Source organism: Quercus lobata, chromosome 10 (genome assembly GCF_001633185.2).
Source record: "Quercus lobata isolate SW786 chromosome 10, ValleyOak3.0 Primary Assembly, whole genome shotgun sequence".
NCBI classification, from domain to species: domain Eukaryota; kingdom Viridiplantae; phylum Streptophyta; class Magnoliopsida; order Fagales; family Fagaceae; genus Quercus; species Quercus lobata.
Genome location: NC_044913.1, coordinates 18,329,538 through 18,353,878, shown reverse-complemented (window position 1 = coordinate 18,353,878; position 24,341 = coordinate 18,329,538). Strand labels below are relative to the sequence as shown.

At 33.7% G+C, this 24,341-nt stretch overlaps 1 pseudogene; it reads right to left on the bottom strand.

The window, feature by feature from the left end:
• Positions 1 to 5,772: 5,772 nt before the first annotated feature.
• On the bottom strand, positions 5,773 to 8,166 carry LOC115964453 (annotated as a pseudogene).
• Positions 8,167 to 24,341: the final 16,175 nt, after the last annotated feature.

Below are 24,341 nucleotides of genomic sequence, written 5' to 3'. Positions count from 1 at the left end.
AAAAATCAACAGCTACTGTACATGAAACACTTTATGCTAAGGACCACAAACTAAATATTCAAAACTGGCTTGAAATTGTAATTAGCAGTTATACAACCCTCAAGATTACAAAGTAAAATATCTCAAAAATAAACCAACAAAGACATAAATAAGTAAACAAAACATAAAAGCAGTTCCTACTTTCTAATAAATCAAAAAATGAAAATAAATATCAATAGAGGTATATTTCAATAGAGGTATATCCAAGCATTCGGTTTTTTTAAAAAAAAAATACAATCTAAACAGAAATCTGCCAAACTAAAACTAAATTTAATCAATACTACAATCGAACAAAACAGGATTCAAGAAATTGCAAAAATAAATGAGAAATTAGGGAAAAAGGAGGAAAAAATGCATACCTTCGACTATACCCATTTTTCCCTAGAAACCCTAGAAACGGCAAATGAATAGAAAACAAAAAAAGAGGGAAAAATGTCTACCTTCTGAATTGTTTGTTGTTGAAGAGCAGAGACGGGATAGTTTCTAAATCGTCTGTTGCAGAGAACGAACAGAGGTTTCACCGTTGCAGAGGTTTTCACTGTTGCAGAGGTTTTACTTTTCGTCTATTTATACTACAATCGAACAAAACAGGATTCAAGAAATTGCAAAAATAAATGAGAAATTAGGAAAAAATGCCTACCTTCGACTACACCCCTTTTTTTTTCCTGGAAACCCTAGAAATGGCAATTGAATAGAAAAAACAAAAAGGGGGAAAATGTCTACCTTCTGAATCGTTTGTTGTTGAAGAGCAGAGACAGGTTAGCTTCTAAATCGTCTGTTGTAGAGAACGAACAGAGATTTCCACCGTCGCAGAGGTTTTCACTGTTGCAGAAGTTTTATTTTTCGTCTGTTTGATAGGTTGAAACATGCAAGTCCGATTTGTGTGTTTAAAGGTGCAGTGAAGTATCGCTAGTCTGAGTGAGTCTGAATTTTGATCGGGAAATACGGATTGGGTTTTAGGGTTTTTGTTTTTTTTTCTTTCCTTTTGTTCTGTGGAAAAGCGGCTGGTGTTTTCAAAGGGCTTGCGTTTTTTTTTTTTTTTTGATAAGCGGGTTACTGTCTGAAGATGAACCACTCCAAACGCACCGTCCGGTTTTTTTTAAGTTTAAACTCTATACGTGTCAGCTTTTTAGATAAGCATTTTTCCTAACGTGTCAGCACGTCGTTAAAGGCTTCTACTATTATATATAGTATATTAGATTAGTATTATGCCCGTACGATGCACGACTTAATAAAAAAATCATATGTAAATTAAATGTCTTGATAAAAAATCATATATAAATTAAAAAATATATTTTGATGTGAAATATAGATTATAAAAAATTAAAAATTATTTTAATTAGAATTGAATGTAAAAAATGGGGTTTATTTATGAAATACTATACTAATTAAGTAATGAGAAACTTGAAACTCTAAATTAATTATCCTAATACATAATATATGTAGCGTGTTTGAATAAAATATATTGTACATCATTAGGTAACTACCACAACATGTGTGTATTTGTCTATATATATGTGAGAATTATTTATCAAAAGAGAATAACTCATGATTTAGAGAGCAAGCCAACATATGAATCTACCTTTCTTAAAAGAGTTTAAAAATTTGTCCTTCCAAATTCATAAAATGCAAGTTCTAGGCTTCTAGCTCATAATAAGAGTAAGACAACACAAAGTATAGAAAGTAAAAGGTCTTATAAACAATATAAGACGCAATATATATGCATACACGTACCAAAGACATGCACTCGTAGAAAATTACATTTATAGATTTACCTAAAGGCTCTATTTATTATTATCATCAAATTTATTGCTCCTTACTCATGAATTAGAATGTAGCTTTGTGAAAAAAAGAAAAAGGAAAAGAAAAGAAAAGAAATACATACCTGTGTAGCTAGAGGAAGAGACGTTTCCTTGGGAATTCGGGGATTCACAATTTGGTGTGAGTTTTATTCCACTAAGAATAAGATATATCATAGAAGAAGAGGATATATTATAGAAGGAGAAGATAAGAATAATGAAAAACCTATTACATATAAAACACTATTTATGTAATTACATTTTTTTTCCCAATAAAATTATATTTGTGGTAGTAGTGTTACTTCATTATCTCTAAAAAAATTTCATATCCACAATTAAGCTTTTGTATTTATCTAAAAAATTGTTAAAACAATAGAGAAAAAGTTGATAAGAATAACTTCTTCTTTTTTCTTTTTTCTTTTTTTTGAGAAAGTTGATAAGAACAATTAGGTTGTGTTGTTTCTATCTAAAAAAATGACTATAATTTTTTAGTTGATAGAGTTTAACTTAAACTCAAACTTACGCCTTCCCTCTCATATTGTACGTTTAATTTTAAAAAAAAATTTTCATGTAGTTTTTTTTAGGGGTTTCTTTTAATGTAGTTTAGGTCCTTTAGGATAGTTACAAAGCTATCCCATAAAAAATAAACTATATATATACACGTGAAAAGAGGGGAAAAAAATTAGGTTGTGATGTTTCTATCTAAAAAATTTACTGCAATTTTTTAGTTGATAGAATTTAACTTAAACTCAAACTTATGCCTTCCCTCTTATATTGTACGTTTAATTTTTTTAAAAAAATAATGTAGTTTTTTTTAGGGGTTTCTTTTAATATAGTTTAGGTCCTTTAGGACAGTTACAAAGTTATCCCATAAAAAATGAACGGTATATATACACATGAAAAGAGGGGAAAAAATTGATATCTAGAATTTGGATTGTAATCAAATTAAGATTTTTATCAACTTAAAATTATAAGAGAAGAAAAATTATATATATATATATATATATTTTTTTTTTAAATCTAAAAATCTAAAAAAAATTCTGCAATTTGGTGAAGCCACTTAACATAACCACGGCTTCTAAGCCTAACTTTTATTATATAATAATATATAACTTTTTTTTATACAAAATTTTTCTTTTTACGTGTAGTGTAGTAATTAAAAAAGTAAGAAAATTTTGCTCTTTTTTTTTTTTTTTTTTTTTTTTTTTTTTTTTTTTAATACACTACACATAAAAAATAAGGATTATATAGATAAGATGAAGAATTTGGATTGTAATCAAATTATGATTTTTATCAACTTAGAAATTATAGGAGAAGAAAAATTATATATATTTTTAAAATCTAAAAACCTAAAAAAATTTCTACAATATGGTGAAGCCACTTGGCGCAACCACAGTGTCTAAATCCAACTTTTATTATATAGTATATGATATTAATTGATTATATTTAAGGGATAGCATCTTTAAAAAAAAAGGGGTTATATTTGAGGGAAATCAAAGGATTTCAAGAACTTAACTTGCTTATGACCATATCTCAGTGTCATTTGTATTTTCCGTCTTTCCCTAAGTCGGTTTATGTTACCTAAATCTAGAAAGTTTTTTCATAATTTGCTCTTGAATTAACTTGCTTTTGACCAAACTTTTCAAAATAACCCAACTTTCACTTGGGATGCTCCTAAAAGTAATTAGGTTCAAGTAAGTTTTGTTTGGTTTAATGGACTGGGGCTAAGCACAACAAAGCATAAGAGAAATTGGGTCCAGCTAACCTCAACAAAACCATTTCTCTGTATTACGGTAAAGAATCTAATTTTTAGATCTAATGATATACATAGTTATGTCATATCATTTAAAATTTTAAATATGTAGCACAAGATACTTTTGTATTTGTACTATTTAACATGGACTATGAAATAAATCTTGACAAATTAGAATTGGTAGCATGTAAAGTGAAACACAAAAAGTGAGATTGAAAATCTTTTTTCTTTTTTTTTGGGAATGAAGAGATCAAAAATTTGTATTAGAAATGAATTCATTTTAAATAAAAAGGAGTTATTACCAAATATAAAAAAATTATTGCCTTCAAGGTGTACAATATTCTTGCAAGACCAGTTTCCCTACATTAATTCCTCGCAACCCTCAATCCACAATTGGGTTGGCTATACTAAATTAAGTTCAACATATCTTATTCAAAGTTTAAAACAACTTACACAAAATTAATATTGTGGATTACATGAAGTTTATAATCATTAGCTTTCACACACACTTTAATTTCAATATGATATGTGGAGTAGAAGGTTTTTTTTTTTTTTTTTTTTTTTTTTTTTTTTTTTTTTAACCATCAAGCTCAAATTTATACAAATTTGTATTACCAGCCAGAGCTATGCTAGGAGATATAATACGATGTACTGGGAGTAGGATAGTGACATACTTTGCATGCATGGTATAAAGTTATAATAAGAATAATGGTTGCTAATTAATTATTCAGTGTTGGAGAAGTCTCACATTGGTTAATGTTAGCTTTTTTTTTTTTTTTTTTTTTTAAGGGGAAATATGGTTGGAACTATAGACATGAAGCATTATAAAGGACATCATTATTGCTAAGGTATCACTCGAACCCCAATTAATATGAAGTTGATATATGCTTATTATGAATAGGGGTGGCAATTGAGCGAGTCGGGTAGATTTTGAGTCAGGTCATAAACACGTTATGAGAATCAAATGTTTCCTTCATATTACAGGAATCATAATTACAATATACTGCTAACCCCGCAGCTTGAACTCTTTCCCCCCTAGACCTCCAAGCACTTTGTGCATGAGGAGGTGCCAATTCAGCTACAAGGCCTTTGGCTGAAGGAGAAGGAATTTGAATACTAAGGGTCCGTTTGGATACAGTTGAAAACTGAAAACTGAAACTGAAAACTGAAAAACACTGTAGCGAAATAATTTTTAAATGTGTGAATAGTATCGTGGGACCCATTTTTAATGAAAAAGTTGCTGAAAAGTGAAATTTGTGGGTCCGTGAACAGTACACGATGTGCTGTGATTGGCTGAAACAAATTGGAAAAGTCAAAATTTGCGGTTACTGTTCATTGAACAGTACATGAACAGTAACCGCAGCACTCAAAAAGCTAAAAACGCGTGAAAAAAAAAAAAAAAAAAAAAAAGCAGACAAAACGCAAACGCAGTTTTTTTCAGCCGAATCCAAACGCTCTCTAAATATCTTTATTGGAAACACCAAGAGATGCCAACTAATTAAGTTACAAGACTCTTGAGTCTTAACAATTGCACATTGAGTAAGTATGAACTTTTAGAGCTTTTAGCTGCTTGGATTTCACATTGAGTGTGCATTTGGCAACACTTATTTTGTCAGCTTATTTTACTATTCAGTTTATTTTTACTACTATTCATAGGTCTCACTGCACTTTTTGGTACTATTCATTGTTCCCACTGTATTATTTCAGCTAACTTTTACTTTTATCTACAATATTTTTAACAAAAAGTTTTTAGTTTTAACAAAATAAGCGGACCCAAATAGACCCTAAGTGTGAATTTAATAATTTTCAAGTTGAATGATCTAACACTAATAAAGAAAGATTTTTGTAATTTGGTTTGTGAATAATTTTAATTTTTAATATGAAGGGGATGTTTGATTCCCGTAATGTTACATTACATTATAATGTTAAATTATTGAAATCTCATTTTAAAAATAGTACATTAGTTACATTCTCATCACATATCAAGAATATATAATTGCTGATTATCAACAACAAAAAAGTAACATTGTTTTGCATGGTTGGTTCCTAATATTTAGAATTCCGATTTTCATATGGACATACTTGTAGCAATTACTGCACCAGAGATGAAGAATTATTGAACTATGATCATAATACAAGGTTTTGATTCATATCAGAATCAGTCTTTGTCCTAGAAACAGCTCACACCTTTGACACGTAAAAGTTAATCAAACTAAAGTTCCACAGAACTATAGTGTTGAGAACCTTGCCCAAAGGCTGATATGTTGTGGTAGGTGGTTTCTCATATTGAGGGTCAAATTCTCTACGAGCAGATTCCTCCCTGAGTGCAGCTAAAGCAGCCTTTCTCCTTTGCTTCTGCTCTCTCCATTTCCTTAGCTGTTCTTCAATTGCAACTTCAGCTTTCTCAGCCAACTCAGCCCCGCTAACAGCCTATTCTGCTTGATTCCTGAACTCCCCAATTTTCGCGGTTGCAATTTCCAACTCTTTCTTCAAAGTTTCCAGTTCATGCTTATTTTCAGGTGTGCTCAACTGGCTAGAATCTTCCCCTAGTGACCCATGAAAGTGATCAGCTTTCTCTGACTTTCTGATAAGGGACTCATTTACTTCCAATGAAATTGTTATGTGATCATCATCCTCACCCATCTTCTCTTCATCTTCTATTTTCAACTCCTCAGTTTGGGAAGCCTCTACATCCTGCAAAGGGTTCTCAGATTGAGAGCCGACAAGTTCAGAGTTCTCAATTTCTTCAGCTGCCTCATCTGCTCCTTGCTTCAACCTAATATTTTCCTCCTTTGCTTCATGTGCTTCTACAGCTAACTGTTGAACTGCAAGATACAGACCAGATTTAACACTCTCGGCTCTTTCTTCTGCTGCCTCTGCTGCTGCAATTTTGGACTTCCCTTTATGAAGCTCGGCTTTTAGCAATGCTATCTCAATCAGTGCTTCAGTCTCTCTTCCCTTAATCCCATCCAAATCAGCTTTTACCTTCTGAACTTCATTGGTGAGTGTTTCAATAACAAGGCTCAAGCGGACTACCTCTTCTTCTGAATTATTACAATCTAGTTTCAACCGATTTAGTTCCATTTCTAATGTCTCAATGTAAATTGATTGATCCAAGTTCCTTCTTTCCTTGACTTCCAAATCTACTTGAAGCTGATTCAAACTGTTTATGATATCGGAAGCAGATTTGTCAGAAGACCTAAGTAATTCACTTGATTGCTTAATTTCCAGCTGAAGTGTGTCAATAATTACAGACTTGGCCATAAGCTGTATCTCCAATTCCTGCATCATTTCAATTTTTTTTTTTTCTGATATCTTCCAGCTGATCTTGTGCTTGAACTGCTGCTGCCCTAGCTAACTCTATCTCAGCATCTTTCTCAAACAATACCGCTAGCTTCTCTTTCTCTGCTTCAATAGCAGCAAGCTTTGATTTAGCAATATCTTCACTGAGATATGAGATGCGTTTTAGAAGCTCTTCCGTCTTTTCCTTTTCCATGTTAGAAGCAGTTTCCATCAGTTCCGCTCTAGTCATGGCCTTAAGGTTAGAATCTCTGGCAACAGCAAGTTCTGTTTCCATGCTAAGCAGCTCTGATTGTGTGGCCTTCAACTCACTCAGAACATGTGAAAGTTGCTCTCGGATCTTTGCTGTTTCTACCAATTGATCACCCATCTCCTTCACCTTAGATTCAAGTTAATTAATCCGAGTTTCAGCCTCTCTACATTCATCAGTGCACAATTCTCTCTCAGTCTCTGAGATTTTGAGCAGGTTGGAAAGTTCGTCAGCTGTTTTCTGGTAGTAATCCAGCTTTAGAAGGGCTTGCTCGTAGGCAGCATCCTTTGCATCCAGTTGCACCTTGTAGTTGGCCAAATCCTTTGATAAACCTTCAAGCTCTTTCTCATTCTCGCACTCCTCCTATAAAGAATGATGAAACAAGAGTAGTCATCATGATTCATGAACCTTGAATAAATGATAAATCAGCTCATAGGACAGGTATATTACACAGGCAAGAAATTGATTTTGCCATTTAATAGGTCATGCTGTAAATCTCTATCAAATAGTATGTCATAATACAATAAGTCAATCTCAGTGTTGATCTACTCCATGAAGTGTTTCAGCATGACTAACTATACAATATCCATAAGTATCAGAAATGTATACCATATAAACTAATGAAACTCACCACTGCAATGGACCTAATGAAACTCATGTCAAATGTGCAGGTATAACAAAGATAAGGCAAACGCATGCAGTGGCAAACTCAGATCCCAAAAACTTTACCATAAGGCAATGATACATATATATAATACACATACAAGAACATTAGCACATGTATTATGGATTTAGTTAAAGAAAAGAGTTTTATTCAGTCAAATTTTAAAAAAATCAAACTTAAATTTGTACCATTGAACTTATGATCAGTTCAGCACCCAATATAATCAATTATTATACACTTCAGAACATATTGATCTTACATCACTGCTGGTAGGCCGGGATTTCCTCTGTTCGCCTTTGTTACCAAACAAGGAGAGAGCAACTTGGACTGGTTCAATTGGTTTGGTATCAACCTCACCCATGTTAAATATATTGAAAAAACTGGTAGTACCCTGAAAAATTCCAAAAAGCAATCTGCAGTGGATGTGAATCACAATTAACATACTCCCAAGCATGGTATGTCTTAACACGCGTATGCACAGAGCAAGGTATAAAGAGTACACTGAGACAGAACTAACTGGAGAATTGTTTGCCACTTCCAACCTACTATTTGAACTGGAAAGCTTCATTTTAAAATCTCACAAGTCTGTCCTAAGTGTAGGGAATTAACCTGAAATTCTCAAACTTGTGAGAAACAAAAATAGAGAAAACACATGCCAAAGAAAAAAAAAAAAACAATCACACGCACAAGACAATATTTACGTGGTTCAGCAATTTGCCTACGTCTATGGAGTTACAAGGATTTCACTATTATCAGGGAAAAATACAAAGTGCAGCAATACAGTTTTTTCTCTCTCTCAAAAACGACCACAACAAAACCCTAATCACCAAAGCTGCATTTTCTATATCCTACGCACAGGATTCACAATGGGCTACAAAATGGGCCAAAAAAATTTTCGGCCTAAGCCTTCGCTCCATGGACTAAGCCTCAAAAAATCTCCCATTAAAAACCACGCAACATTATTCGGGTCGTCAACCAAATTGAACATAACTAGGCTCTACAAAGCCCAACCCTAAGTCCTAACCACATGGAATCGATGGGTATCTAGCAATATTATCTGAATTATGTATTTTTTTCTCCTTCTCTAGACGAACAAAAATATTATTTAAACATAATTCATGTCATAACCATTAAATCCTAGTTTTAAATATGGGTGTTGTCCAATGTTGGCTCTGGTACAATTCTGACATAGATTTGATTTTAGGGTCCTAAAATGTCAAATAAAAACTATAATAATTCCTTAAAGTAATCAACAAGTGACTTGGATTTTGCACATAAGTAAAACTTTTATAACAAAATCATAAGTAAATTAAAGATTGACCAAGTTCAAACACTATAAAGATAATACACAAAATAGCACAAAGGTGTAAAAACCTTATAAGATGAAGATAACATGAAAATTAAAAATTTTGAATCGTATCAAATCCTATGAAACCATGTTATATATGGTTTTTATTTTTGTACCTTAATTTTCGGGAAGTCGAAAAACAAAGGATTAGGAAGCAGAGAAAAAGAGAGAAGCTTGTGATACTATGATGAAACATTTGGTTGTGTGAAGTAGAGAAGTTGTAGCTTTGAGTTTTTTGGGTGTTTGGAGGAATCGTGGGGGTGAGTTTTGTCATAGTTGAAGAGCCAAGGTTTGAACTTTGATGGTAACTATTAGTTACTAACGATCAATGGGGCCCTCTTACCTGTACCTTGTACTGATCGACAACAGCCAAATTCTAGTACTTGTTGGTTGCACATTCTTTTGTTTTGTTCGGTTTGTTTTGTTTTGTTTTTTTGTTTTTTTTTTTTGGCGGGGTTTCTGTCAAAGTTTCTTCTTTCAAAGGAAAAACCCAACAAGGCATGTAAAATTGTAAACACAGGCTGATTTTTTTTTTTTTTTTTTTTTTTTTTTTGAGAAACAGAACAATATGGTATTGATAGTTTTTAGACCCCTTAAAAACACAATTGGATTAAGCTAGGTAATTAGCCAAGTTGTCACTTAGTCCAAATTTCAAATCTAGGTTATTACAATCAAACAATCATATCATGCAAAACAACGGAAAGATAAATAGCACAATGATATGATCACTTAGGAAACCAAACCGGTAAAAACCTGAGGAGGATTTAATCTAGCTATCCTCAAGGTAAACCTGAATCCACTATGGAAGAATCGAAGTTGTACAATAGGACTTAGACCACTAACATCCTATTGCTACCCACCAGTAGAAACTTACTGATACGACCACGTGTAAGCTCTGAGACCACAGACTCCTTTTTTCTTGGATTCTCCAGCAAGTACAAGCACACCCGCTTGTGTTTCTTTAAACTTCTATGGCAGCAACTGAATGATCATCAAGTTTTTGAATGAATCTTCTTCTTGATAATCCTAAGCTTGTGTAAAGGAAAGCTCCTCACAGATCTCACAAGAGATTTACACAAACAACAATATGTGCAACACTAAAATGTGTCTAGGGTTTGCCTTATATACCTAGGGCAAAAATACAAAACCCTAACATTTTAAATGAACTAAGGCTGAGTTGGAATTCTACAGAAAATGCATTTTGCTTGAATTTCAATTGATCGAGCCTAAGCTTCGATCGATCGAACCAGGCCGAAATGCTTTATTAAATTTGCAACAACTTGAATCCAACTTTACATAAATGAACCAACTTTGAGCAAGTCTAAACACGACTAAACATCTTGTTTTGATCATGATTTGCCAACAATACATATTAGAGTTCTAAATACATAAGATCCTAAGTTTTGAGAACCTAACAAACTCTCCCTTTGGCAATTCGTGACAAAACACAACTAAAATTTCAAAGTTTACAAAGAAAAGCCTTTTACATAAAAATGCTCATAAAAACAAATCCAATCCTAACTACTATCTATCAGTTGCAAGTGTAGACAGCAGCTCAATTGAATCAACCTGTATATTTCCTGAAACACTAAAACAAAATGCATAACCACATGTGTGGAAAATACAAGTAAACAAAATAAATTCTTGATTTCAACCAACACATAATAAAGACATATATCAATGAATAACTCATAAATATAAATCAATAAGCAGTTGAAACAAGAAACATATAAAAAAATAAAAGTATCTCCCCATAACATGAATAACCCAAACAAAACAAAAACGAGCTAAAAAGGTAAATACAAAGTGAAGCACCTAGATACAATCTAATCTCCACAAGTTCTAATAAAAAAAAAATGCTCTCCCCCTGAAAACAAAAACTCTACAAGTGCATATATATATATATATATATATATATATATATATATATATATACTTCCCCTTTTTGTGACGGAATGCTAAAGGGCAACCAAAATCCATCATCAAAAGGAGGTGGCGGTAAGGATCGTCGAAACTGAGCCAACTCTGCGCGCAAAGCACGAATCTCATCGAGCACGTACACCAAAATCTGTCCATGAGCCATCTGAACGGTCAAGACATGATCCAACGTACGTCGAATGTCTGAATCATCTGAATTAGTTGGTGGAGGAACATCAGCATCAGCAACAACAACACCAGACGCCTCAACCGTATCAGCACCTGTAAAAAAGGGAGAAGGGGGAACAACACCAGATGACGCACCTCTAGGATGCGTAGGACCAACTCTCAAGTGAGCAACCCTCTTCCTAAGGAAGGTGGCACCTATGGGAGCTATGACATGAACAGGCTCACCAGTAGGGAAATCAGCTAGAGCAAGGGAAATCAGTTAGACCAAGAAACAACAAAATCCTATGAATGAAAATAGGATGGATAAGATCATGCGCTACGGTAGAACTCCTATGAACTTCGTTCAAAGAACGAAGAAATAGATGTGGAAAGCTGATAGACGCACCAGAAACAAAAGCGTACAAAAAGACACATCGCTCAAGAGGGATGATGTGGAGATGAGAAATAGGCCACAAAGAATGACATGCTATCCTAAAGAAAAGATAGGCAGTCTCAGTAAGCTCAACAGACGTGATCCAAGGATCAGAACCCCACTGGATAGAAGACCCAGTGATGTATGACATAACGTCATCTAAGGGTGGAGACTCCTCATTGGGATAGACAAGCTCCCTAACAACCGGAACCCCAAGAGCATCAGCCACTATCCGAGGGGTAATGGTGAACTCAACACCTCATATCTAACTCCTAACAAGAGTGTTGGAATCATAGACGTGGCAAGAGAGATTCGAGAATAACTCTCTAATCAGGGCTGTTGGGGGTGGATGATCTACCTCTAACAAGGACAACCAACCTTGACTTTCAAGGTTTGCCCTAATGGTAGGATCTACCTCATCTAACACAATAGAATGCTCAGCCTAAATCTTACGCTTATAGTTCAGTTTCTCATAGACTTCTCTGCTTTTGTCATTTCTAAACAACTCACTCCTAGAGGGAGACTTAGAGGAAGTGGAGGGGGTCCTATGGGCTCTAGTCTTCCTAGGCATGGTGCTAGGATAAGGACACAGACACAAAGCAAGAAAAACAAAAAAAAAACCAAGAGCAGACTGCAAGTTAGCACAAAAAACAAAATAAAACAAAGATCTATATGATGCATGAACAGTTTAAATGTCATGATGCATGCTCTAATGCAGTGCAATTAAGTTCAAAGTAACTTCAATTTCATAAAATTGGCTTGAGCATAGAGTTTCTACCTAAAACCCCAAAAATTTGAAAAACCACTTGTTCAATTTGTAAAAAATTGACCAATTGATCATTACACAAGATATATTACATAAAATAATGATCAATTACATCAATTCAACAAGCCAATTGAAATCAATTTAAACAAAATCCCCAAATTCAGATAAATACAAGCCCTAGAATTTTCAATTTCGCACAACACACCAAATTGATCAAATTAACCATCATAGATCATGAATATAACATTATAGGAACAAAACCCAATGATCAATTGCAGAAAAAGAGACTTGAATCAACAAAAAACCCAATTTGAAAAGTTCTGAAAACACCCAATGAAATGCATGAAAAATGCATGAAAACATGAAATAAAATGCAAAAGGAAGGGCAAAAAGGACTTACCGGCTTATAGAGAGGAAAACCTTGCAAAAAATCCAGAGGAAAACGACAAAAAATTGTGGGCGAGCCTTGTCCAATTCGGAGAGAGAGAAAAAGTTTGAAAACCTTTTTGAAAAGTAAGTTTGAAAATGTTTGATAGTTTTTAGACCCCTTAAAATACAATTGATTTAACCTAGGTAATTAACCAAGTTGTTACTTAGTCCAATTTAATAAATCTAGGTTATCACAATCACAAAGATCATATCATGCAAAGCAGCGGAAAGATAAATAACACAGGATATGATCACCCAGGAAACCAAACCGGTAAAAACCTGGAGAGGATTTGACCTAGCTATCCTTAAGGTAAACTTGAATCCACTATCTTGAAAGAATCGAAATTCATACAATAAGACTTACAAGCCCCCACGCTCGACTTCTTATTGCTACCAACCAATAAAACTTACTGACACGACCATGTGCAAGCTCCGAATCCACGGACTCCTTCTTTCTTGGATTCACCACCAGATACAAGCACACCCGCTTGTGTTTTCTTTAAGTTTCAATGGCAGCAACCGAGTTGATCATCAAGGTGTAGATAAAATCTTCTCCTTGAAAACCCTAAGTTTGTGTAAAGGAAAGCTCCTCTAGATCTCACAAGAGATTTACACAAACAGCAATATGAGCAACACTAAAACGTGGCTAGGGTTTGCCTTTTATACTTAGGACAAATTAGAAAACCCTAAAACGTTTTAAACAACTAGGGCTGGGTTGGAAATCTGCAGAAAAAAAACATTCTACCCGAGATTCGATCGATCGAGCCTAAGCTTCAATCGATCGAGCCAGGCCGAAATGCATAATACTATCTACATTAGCTCGATTCCAACTTTACATAAAATATACAACTTTGAGCAAGACTAAAACACTTCTAAACACATTGTTTTGATCATGGTTTGCCAACAATACACATTAGAGTTCTAAATACATAAATACCTAAGTCTTTAGAACCTAACAATGTCAAACTCTGATTTTTAAAAAACCTGATTCATGATCGAAAATCAATTTCGATTGATCAAAAATCAGTCAAAACAGACAGAGGCTTCTTTAAAAATTTTAAAACAATTTCGATTGATCTAAAACCAGTTTAGATCAATCGAAGCAAACAGAGGCTTCCTTAAACAATTTTAAAACAATTTCAATTGATCAAAAAACAGATTGGATCAATCGAAGCAGACAGAGGCTCACAAAATTTTTGAGAAAAAAAACACAGTTTTTGAAAATAATAAAGACACATTTTAGAAACACCTCAAAGTATTGAAATTGATGAACAAAATGCATGAGTATTTGATGAAATGTCTATCAAAAACAAAGTTTTAATCCTAGTTTTCCCAAAATGAAGATTTTCAACCATTTTCCATAAATTCTCAAGCATCAAAATTTGTTTTGCATAAAAACTCAAAGTACTTGCAAACTTGGTTGGTCAGACCAAAAACATACACAATAACATGTACAATGTTTAGCAAAGAGTAACTTGTGTAGTGTGTGCAACTAGCAAAAGCTTGAGATACATATGAGGTGATATGTGTATAGCAATTAAACACAAAGTCTACAAAATTCATCACATAGAATTTGAAAGAAACTATTACCAAAAGAGTTACATCATATAACTCCCACGTCTCCGAGATCACAAGCTTGCAATCATGTAAGTTTCTTGATTTTGCCTAATATTGTACACACCAATGTTAAATTATTCAGAAACTTATTAAAATAGCCGGGATAATGTATACACCAATTTTAGTAATTATTTGATTTAGCTTTAAGTCCAATAATGTACACACCAATTTTAGCATTTAAACCGCGGCTACACCTTATGATCTTTTTGTGCATGTGCTACACTTTCTCGAACACAAAATCTTATGATATGCACTAAGGTATTCATGATTGGCTAGTGAATAGTGGTGAGATGATTATTTATGCCTTTCTCTAAAGATTCAAGTCCAACAGTCAAAGACATATGACTTCAAGATCAAGACAAAGTGATCAAAACCATAAACATTTTTCCCACACAATATGCATTACAAAATTTTAACTAGTAAAGTGTAATAAGTAAGCTCATCAAAGCTAAACAAGGTACAAAAGACATGTTATATAAAAATAAATTGACCAACCTTGTTTTCAAAAACCAAGAAGATAGTGCAAAACACAATTTGCTTCCTTTTTCTTTTTCTTTTTTTCTTTTCTTTTTTTTTTTTTTTTGAAAAAGATAAACAAAAAAAATCTAGAATGAAATGCATGAATGTTATGCAATGCAAATCCTAAAAACAGAGAAAACAAAAACCAAAGAACAATGGTCACAACGAATAGCAATAAAGCACAAGGACCATGTCAGAAGAACTCAATTAGATTGAGCCTTTTGCATCCAAAACTTTTTAGATGCACCACGAGCATTGGAGTTCTTATTCACATGGGAATGATTTCCAACTCTAGGATTGGAATAAAGGTTTAGAGTCTTTACCAATTCACCATTGAGTACCATAGGATCTTGTGCTTGAGGCACAGGTACTTTTGCTTTATTTGCTCTCTTAGCAGCTTGAATCTTGTAACAGTTTGGACGAATGTGTCCAGACTTTCCACAAAAATGACAAACTCATGCAGGCTTATCATGTGACTTGTCCTTAGAAAAGGTAGGCTGCTTAGGTTTAGACTCTTTTAGATCAACCCTAATCTTCCTAGGTGGTGTAATTGCTAAAGGTTTGACAACCTCACTCACAACCTCACTCATAAGGGGTTCAGAAGAAGATGAAGGAACAAAGATAGTGGAATTGGATGCAGACACATTGATGCTTTCTACAAAACCTAACCCAGTTTTGTCAAAATGAGACTTTTGAATACTCAACATATGATCAAGTTTGGAACTAGCAGACCTATTAGATTGTTCTCTAGCAACAGAAAGCTCATGTTTCAAATTCTTAACTTTATCAAGTAAAAGCATGTTCTCAGTCTTCATATTATTTAAAAGTTCAATAGCATCAAACAGTTTAACAAGCAAATTTTTCTTATCAAGCTTAAGAGATGCAATTTTCTTCAAGCCTAATTCAACATTCATAGCATCCTTTGCAGTAACTTTGCAAAGTTTATTGTAGGCTTCTTGAAGATCTGCGTCCTTAGAGAGTTCCCCATCAGAAGGGTTCTCTTCAGCAGATACGCTTTTTTTGACTACAGCAGTAGCAACGAAAGCAATGAAGTTTCCATTCTCGTCACAACCAGACTCATCATCAGAAACTTCACCATCACTAAGGGTTACAGCCATAGCCTTACCCTTAGACTTCAAGTAAGTAGGACATTCAGATTTCATGTGACCATACCCTTGACATCCAAAACACGGAGGACCCATAGAATTATTAGAAGATTGACCTACTTTTTCTTTAAGTTTAACAGTGTTGTTAACCTTAGTGGGATCATTCTTCCTAAACTTTCTAGGTTCAACAGTGTTCTTATCTCTTGCCCTTCTGTTGTTGTTTTTGAGGAAATTCCTAAAGTTCTTAGTAAGGTAAGCAATCTTTATAGCAGAGAGCTCATCATCAAATCCACCAACATCAACATCATCAACAGAATTAAGAGCCATTAATTTGGATTTGCTGGTCTTAGGTAGGTCCAACTCATAGGATTGAAGAGATCCTACAAGTTCATCAACAGGGATGGAGTCCACATCCTTGCTCTCAGTAATGGTAGTCACCTTGGGTCTAAAATTTTCAGTCAAAGATCTAAGAATCTTCCTAACAATTTTAGGTTGATCATAGATTTCACTCAAGTTATATGCAGAATTAACAATATCATTAAGTTTAGCATAAAATTCATCAAAAGATTCATCATCAGACATCCTAATGCTTTCAAATTTTGAAGTTAACTGCTGCAATTTATTTATTTTGAAAGCCTTTGTGCCTTCATTTACAGTCTGGAGGATATTTCAAGCAGTATGAGCAACCTCAACATTAGAGATTCTCTTAAATTCCTCCATAGAAACAGTGTTAAATATAGCATTCATAACTTTGCTGTTGAATGTGGCTGCTTCTTTTTGAGAAGTTTGCCACTCACTAACAGGAGTAGTGGGCTTCTCCCATCCGTATTCGACGGAGTTCTAGACTCTCTCATCAATTGATTTCAAGAATGCTTTCATCTTTACTTTCCAAGAAGCATAATTATTCCCATCAAAGTGAGAAGGAATGACAAGAGAGTGTCCGTGTTCCATGACAACAGGGGTCAAGGATCAACTCAGTGATCAAAAGATCAACAACAAGAGAGCAACCTACTCTGATACCCACTTGATAGTTTTTAGACCCCCTAAAAACACAATTGGATTAACTTAGGTAATTAGCCAAGTTGTTACTTAGTCCAAATTCCAAATCTAGGTTATCACAATCAAACAATCATGTCATGCAAAGCAGTAGAAAGATAAATAACACAATGATATGATCACCCATGAAACCAAACCGGTAAAAACCTAGGGAGGATTTAACCTAGCCATTCTCAAGGTAAACCTGAATCTACTATAAAAGAATCGAAGTTGTACAATAGGACTTAGACCACTAACATCCTATCGCTACCCACCAGTAGAAACTTACTGACACAACCACGTGCAAGCTCCGAGACCACGGACTCCTTCTTTCTTGGATTCTCCAGTAAGTACAAGCACACCCGCTTGTGTTTCTTTAAGCTTCTATGGCAACAACTGAATGATCATCAAGTTCTTAAATGAATCTCCTTCTTGATAATCTTAAGCTTGTGTAAAGGAAAACTCCTCACAGATCTCACAAGAGATTTACACAAACAGCAATATGAGCAACACTAAAACGTGGCTAGGGTTTGCCTTATATACCTAGAGCAAAAATACAAAACCCTAAACGTTTTAAATGAACTAAGGCTGAGTTGGAATTCTGCAGAAAACGCATTCTGCCCAAATTTTGATTGATCGAGCCTAAGTTTCGATCGATTGAACCAGGTCGGAATACTTTATTAAATCTGCAACAACTTGAATCCAACTTTACATAAATGAACCAACTTTGAGCAAGTCTAAACACGAGTAAACATCTTGTTTTTATCATGATTTGCCAACAATACATATTAGAGTTCTAAATACATAAGATCCTAAGTCTTTAAAACCTAACATGTATTATTCAAATAACTGACAAATCAATAGTTAACCAATTGTAAAATGTTTGGTGGAACAAAATCCATCCAAACTAATAAAGGAAAAGAAACTAGCTTGATATCTCTAGTTACTTATTCATGGGTTGGTGGGTTAGATAAAGATTTTTTTTTTTTTTTGGGTAAATTGAGTTAGTTTTAGTTTTTTTATTTTTATTTTTTTATTTTTTAGAAGGGTAAATTGAGTTAGGTAAAGATTGTGTTCTATATTTTTTCCAAAAGCTTGGATTGGGTCGAATTTAAATTGACAAAAATTTCAATAAAGATAACTTAGCCCGATTCACACTATTAATATTATAGAATATATATTCTAAATTTTTTAGTTTTAATTTATTTTGGATTTAGGGAATTATTTAAAATTTGAACTTTTCAAATTTATCTTGTTATTTTGATGCTTCATCCTAATGAAATTGGAATATTGGATCATTTTTTTTTCTTTTTTCTTTTTTTATTAAAAGCATAATTATTTTATTTCTTAAACACAACAATTAACAAGTATTTATAAATGTAAGAAAAAAGTGGGGCTTCCATCCTGATCTCACATTCACAATAAAATGAGAAATACAAACATAAATTAGACCATACCATCATTATTTTCCTCCTTATGGTTAATATACTTCCTCATCTCTTTTATTACTTGCATCACAGTCTTCAGAATTCAAAACATATATGCAGTTTTCAAAATAAATACACTTTGTTTTTCATTTGCATTTTTATTCTTATTTACTCTTCTTCTTTTATTTTTTGGTGTCACTTTTGTTTCTATAAGAGTGACATTGTTTTTGTTTATGAGGCAATGAGAGACTTGGGTGAACAAACACTTTAAATTTCTTCTTTCAACATCGATATATATATATATATATATATTTTTTTTTTAAAGAATAAAAAACTGTGAAACTATCATGGCACGTTCAACACACTTGAGACTAAGATGAAAAAAGTGAATAATTGTTAGTTTCATCCAATATCCTAATAGTGGTATTCGCTGAATACTTCTTTATAAAATCATCAATTTAATATTTGTGTGTTGTTAACAATTTTAGCCTCAATTGAACTAATTTCTTTGTACTAATACAATGATGATCATGCCAAAAAACCTGAAATATAAAGCATGTTATTGGCATGTTAAATGACTTCATGCAAAATATGGTTACATTGCTTGAAACTGTTTTATATGGGTTGAGTATTTTAAATATAAAATAAAAAGTTTTAAATTCTAAATGGTGTTATTCAATTACCTTAATTCAACTTCAAACAAAATTATTTTAAATCCCATTCAAATTTGTGGTCCACAATAATATTCCTAGTCTGGGGGCCACTTCACCACATTTTGGGCCTCGGGCCTTCTCTTATTTTTAAATATTAATTAAATAATATTTATATTTTGATTTTTTTTCATTTAAAAATCTTTTTTTTTCTTACTTTTGAAATGCAAGAGTACTACTAGTTATGTTTTTTTTTTATTCAAATTCCGCTAAAATTTCTTTCAATTGGTAATATCGCTCTTCCATCTAATTTGTGATTGCGTTTGCTAGTACTCAAAATGATACCAAAATAAATTGAAGATGCAGGGAAATATTAATCATCCGTATCTTTTGACCCGGACATGAACATGTATTTGACCCGCCACTTCACTAGTTCACTGTTAAAAAGAGTTCTAGCTGAGTATTAGGCTATTAGGTACGTTTCATTTATCATGTGAAGATGAGTTAAAATTTCTTCTGATGTAACATGATAAAAGTTACTCTTTTTAAACTGTAGTTTCTCAATTAATCGAAACATTTGTGTAGTTTTTTTTTTTTTGGTTGTAAAAAACAGCACACAGGCCTTGGTAAAAAAGTAAAGATCCTAAGCATGATGTTTTATGCTTTAAGGGACTGAGGTGCACAAAGCGCGGATCCTACAACACATACATATTAACATACAGAAAACATATACGCATTGAATAGCAAGGAATAGTAAAGAACGAAATAATGAGGAAGAAAAGTAAAGTAAAACATTAGAGATCCTTAGGATAATATGGAATGTTTCGTTATTTTCTTAAGTTTGTAATACATCATGCTCACTAGGATGTGTCACAAGGTCCAAGTAAGTTCAAAAATCATAGACCTAAATGGCTCTTCAGGCCTCTAAGACTTGCGAAGTTTGAATCCCTCTGAATCCAAATGTATTCTCTAGTGGCTGTTTGAGGATCCCGGACGATATTTTCCCTCTCTTTTCTCTTTTTGAATTCTAACAAAATTTTCTCAATGATCTTTGTCCTCTAATCCACTATTATTGAATGCCCTTCACTGTTGGCTGCCCCTCCTTTTATAGTGTCATCCTAAGGTTTCTAGGGTACCATTAATTCCCTCTATTTGCTCCCCTAGGTACCAGAACCAATGTTGTGTCAGGAACATTGGTGGTCGGTCCCTTCCTCATTCTTCACTATTTTTCCCTTTTGAGGTTCCCTCTTCAAAAGCCCCTAACTAACTTTCCCATTCTAGGGGGTCCTAGAGGGCTGACCTTTGATCTTTCTTTTTTCAAGGCTTCTAGATTCCATCTTTTCATACCCACCTTTTAGCTACTTTCCCTTTTTTCATTTTTCCCAAATATGCTGATTCCTTTCTATCAGGCTGAAAGATCCCCAGCCACCTTCCTTCATGGTCCATCTTCCTGGGTTCCCCAAGGTACCAGACCCTTATTCATGAGTTGTTGGTTCCCAAATCTTCTGATCCTTTTCTGCATCATTGGGTGGTTAATGGGACATATCTGCCTTTGTTCTTCGTGCTTTTGGCCTTACTGCATATCTTGAGGATCCTAGGTTCCTAGGAATCCCCAGGTATCCTGGTTCAATTTTCTCCCCGGGCTCCTCAACGATTTTCTTACCTTTAGGGGCTAGGCTGGACTTTTTCTTTCCTTTGTTTCGTGAGATCCAAAGCTTGCCCATTCATGGGCTTGGGTCCCTTCCCATGGGCTCTTAATGGATTTGGGCCTTCCCCTTTTTTAATTAAAGCCCGCATATTTTCTAGATTTCAATCCTTTGTATTGTTTTGGGCTTTGATACAACATCGTGATATTTTGGACTTTAAGAATATTGTTTCTCATATCATTAATATGTAGTTCTTGTTTGTCTTGTGAACAACATTAATTTAAATTCCTCACATTCACCACCCCACATTTCTTAATTGTCTTTCACTCCTCCCACACCAATACCACCCCTCATTTTTTGGAAAAGTTTCAAACTTGTCTCTTTAGGCAAATTCAAATTCAATTTCTTGATTCCATGAGACGTGTAAAAGCCCATGGACCAATATAATACGATGGTTTGAACTTGAGAGCTTTGTGGTTACTATACGTTCTTCAAGTTCATTGAGTCCACCAATTGGGTATCCTCTAAGAGATGCAATGATTCTGAACGTAAAAGTTATAAACTAATGTCACAAATCACACACAAAAAAAAATTAAAATAATTCAGATATTTATTGTCACATAAGTTTGTAAGTCTTTTGTAGCAAAATAACTATAATATTTTACTTCTACTAAAGAATTTATTCCAAGAATACATATATATCCATTATGTCTAAAGTCTAGACACAAGATTACGTTTGGCTTCTTGCTTTAGATACAAGCACACCATGGCATTTTTCATCACATGCTTTAGGATTCCCCCCAGTATGTGTTAAGAAGAATATTATTTAGGAAACTTACAGATCGTGCCCAGTGTCCGCCATTTTCTAAACCTAGGAAAGGACTGCCAACTCTAAGCTTCTAGTTCAAATGGATACATATCCATTTCATTTTGGCTTAGCTAGCCAAGTTTGCAGTATCAGGATGACACTGACACACAGGGATGCTGCAAGAAATCCATGATTTTTATGGAAACAGCTATGAAATCCACAGACTAGGTATTAGTGTACTACAATAAAAGGTGTACAATACTCATTAAGGAATTATTCCAATGGCTACATTAGATTTTTTTTTTTTTTTTTTTTTTTCCCAACCATTACACTTCCTTTTTTTTTTTTTTGGTTAAAGAAAGTTTAGGTAAGGGGAAGCTACCCCATACCAGGGCCAAAGCAAGCCGCAGGCCCACTTCCTTTTTTTTTTTTTTTGGTTAAAGAAATTTTAACTCATCATGTGAAGATGAGTTAAAATTTCTTCTGGTGTAACATGATAAAAGTTACGCTCTTTTTAAACTTCAGTTTCTCAATTAATCTGTTCATAAAAAATAAAAAATAAAAAGTTTCTCAATTAATCTAAACATTATTTCTCATATCAATAATATGTAGTTCTTGTTTGCCTTGTAAACAACATTAATTTAAATTCCTCACATTCATCACCAATACCCCCCTCATTTTCTTAAAAAAAAAAAGTTTCAAACTTGTCTCTTTAGGGCAAATTCAAGTTCTTGATTCCATGAGACACCTTAAAACCTCATGGACCAACAATGATATAGTGGTTTGAACTTGAAAGCTCTATAGTTACAAATTGCAACACATCATTCAAGTTCATTGAGCCCACTACCTGGATGTCCTCTAAGGGACCATTTGCAATGATTTTGATTGTAAAAGTTATAAAATAATGTGTCACAAATCACAAAAGAAAAAAAAAAAAAGTAATTCAGATATTTATTGTCACATAAGTTTTTTAGTCTTTAGTAGTAAAATAAAACTGATAATACCTTTAATATTTTACATCTACTAAAGAATTTCATCCAAGAATACATACATCCATTATGTCTATGACAAGATTACGCTTGGCCTCTTGCTTAGATACAAGCACACTATTGGCATTTTTCATCACATGCTATAGGATCCCCCCAATATGTGCTAAGAAGATTATATTATTCAGGAAACTTACAGATCGTGCCCAGTGCCCACCATTTTCTAAACCTAGGAGGAAAGGCCTGCCAACTCTAATTTCCTGGTTCGAATGGTTACATATCAATTTCATCTTGGTTTAGTTACCAATTCTGCAGTATCAGCATGACACTGACACAGAATGCTGCAAGAAATCCATGATTTATTGAAACAGAACAGTTATGACATCTGCAGACTAGGTATTAGTGTATTACAATAAAAGGTGTATAATACTTGTATAGGAATTATTCCAATGGTTGCTTTAGAATTTTTTCTTTTTCTTTTTTTCCCAGTCTTTACACTTCTATGCTTTATAAACCTTTCATCATTTACCATAAAAGAATGTCACAGGACTTGCATATGAACCCGTTTGTTTTAAGTGATGATCATACTCAGATCGAACATTTTTTGATAAGCAAGTCTTTGATCAACCATTACTCACTTTAACTTGGTAGATATGTTTGATGCATCAAATAGACAATCGAAGGCTCTGAGTGCATCCTCTATAATATTGTACATTTATATTTTGTATCATAATTTTCATTCTTGCAGTGTAAGTAATCAGTTATTCATTTCCAGCATTATTTGTGGTTATAGAATTTGTAATAGCCATGTGACATGGGATGGCAACCAATTTCATCACCCTACTTATTAGTGGTGTCAAGGGTGATCAATCATTGCTATAGAATTTTTCTCATGAGTTTTTTCCTTCCTTTCCACAAAATCCTCGCTGAATCTGAATAATGATGTGGCATGTTGGGTGTTGATGGAGTTGATCCTATAAACACATTTTGCTTTGGTCTAATTAGTGGATGAATTAAAGTGAAGCTATTATAGCTCTTTTCCACATCATTGTGTTCTTGCTAAGGTTGCCTATTTTGCAGTTTAATTGTTTTTGTTTACTCATACTTCCATACTTTTCTTTGCATTGCCTCCATATTTGTGATTAATTCTGTTAATTAAGTTTTGCAGGTGACAGTGTATGCCAAAGGCATATCGATTTTGATGCCTGGCGAGGAAATTCCTACCTTCATTGCACACCCTGCTACTGCACCACGTCCCCCTGACAAACCCTTAAGCTATTAAAAACTGCCACCACCAGTATGATTGCAACAGAAAAACTACATATGGTTTCAAGTACATTTTGCTGGCGGTGCTAATACGCTTTTGGCATCCCATTTCAAATCAAGTAGACCCAAAGGCAAGTATAAATAATTTAAGACAATGTCAGTGAGAGCAGCAATCTAGAAACTACTGAATTGTACCTCATGGCAAATTTCAATTTTCTATAGAGAAGACAAGGAAATGTGCAAATTATCCACTGAGCTGTAAGGCATATTTGCATGTTCCTAATTGGCAAAGGGGATTTTCAAAAACCAAAAATGAAGCATGGATATGATTAATAACTAGTGCTAGCACTATACTAGATATACAGCAACTTAAAAAATAAAATATAATTAAAAAAAAAAAAAGGTATCATCAAAA